Source organism: Vigna radiata, chromosome 10 (genome assembly GCF_000741045.1).
Source record: "Vigna radiata var. radiata cultivar VC1973A chromosome 10, Vradiata_ver6, whole genome shotgun sequence".
Classification (NCBI taxonomy): Eukaryota; Viridiplantae; Streptophyta; class Magnoliopsida; order Fabales; family Fabaceae; genus Vigna; species Vigna radiata.
Window position 1 is genome coordinate 9,382,732 of NC_028360.1, and position 1,151 is coordinate 9,383,882.

Below are 1,151 nucleotides of genomic sequence, written 5' to 3' on the forward strand. Positions count from 1 at the left end.
GGAAGAGTTTTCATTACTAATGAATGCCAAACCTTTTCTGAAGGTAATCTTACCTGATTATCTTTTAAACTTCAGCTATGTACATGAAATTATTAGTTATAAATATACATCATGTTGAGCTGAGTTTTTTTTTTCTTTTACTGTCAATTTATTACTGCATAATATAGTCAGAAAAAGACTAATATATGATATAAGAGTGTTCACCTAAATTATATAAATATTCATAATACAAAATCAGAATATGTGCAATGTTTAATTGATATATCCAAGAGATATCAAGGACTCTTAATAAAACACATGGTTGATGGCCTTCTATCACTATCATAAGGAAAAAGGAAAGAATGAAAATTTTGGGGAAGAATCAGTCTTCGCCATTACTTTAATAGCTAAAATGAACAGTGCACTACAAAGAAGAAAGCAGGGTGTTATAGTCCTTAATTGAAAAAATAAAGAGGGCATTTCGATCAAATCCATTGCAATATTAGCTACTACTTGAAACATTAATTATTATAACTTTACACTTCTCTTCAAAAATTAAAATTACATTTCTAGATTCGAAGAATATAACTATTCATTAATATCCTCGACTCCTGACTATTGAGATACATCATAGGAGCATTTGGTTTATGATGAAATTTATATGTCAGTAGTCTATGTTTGGTGTTAATGGCCTCTGGCCTTTGACTTGGAAGCTAATCTTCTCATAGTATTCTCTTATAGATATCTTCCTTGTCACTACATGTAAAGCATCTCTTGCTCTCTACCTCTCATGATTCACTTCCAGGCTATTGTTCATTGGCTCACCTTCCAGGGCTTCACCCGATCATGCCCGGGCCTTTGACTTGGAAGCTAATCTTCTCATAGTATTCTCTTATAGAAATCTTCCTTGTCACTACATGTAAAGCATCTCTTATAGATATCTTCCTTGTCACACACACACATAAGTCTCCACATTGATAAGATATTGTTCGCTTTGGGCTAAGCTCTCACGAATTTGCTTTTGATACCACTCCAAAAGGTCTCTTATTAATGGAAGTATCTTATGTGTATATAAANCCATGTCCATCTCTTATTTTTCTGATGTGGGACTTTGTTTGTATCCAATCATTTTTATACTTGTGATGTTTAGAGAAATATTTATATGAAAAACT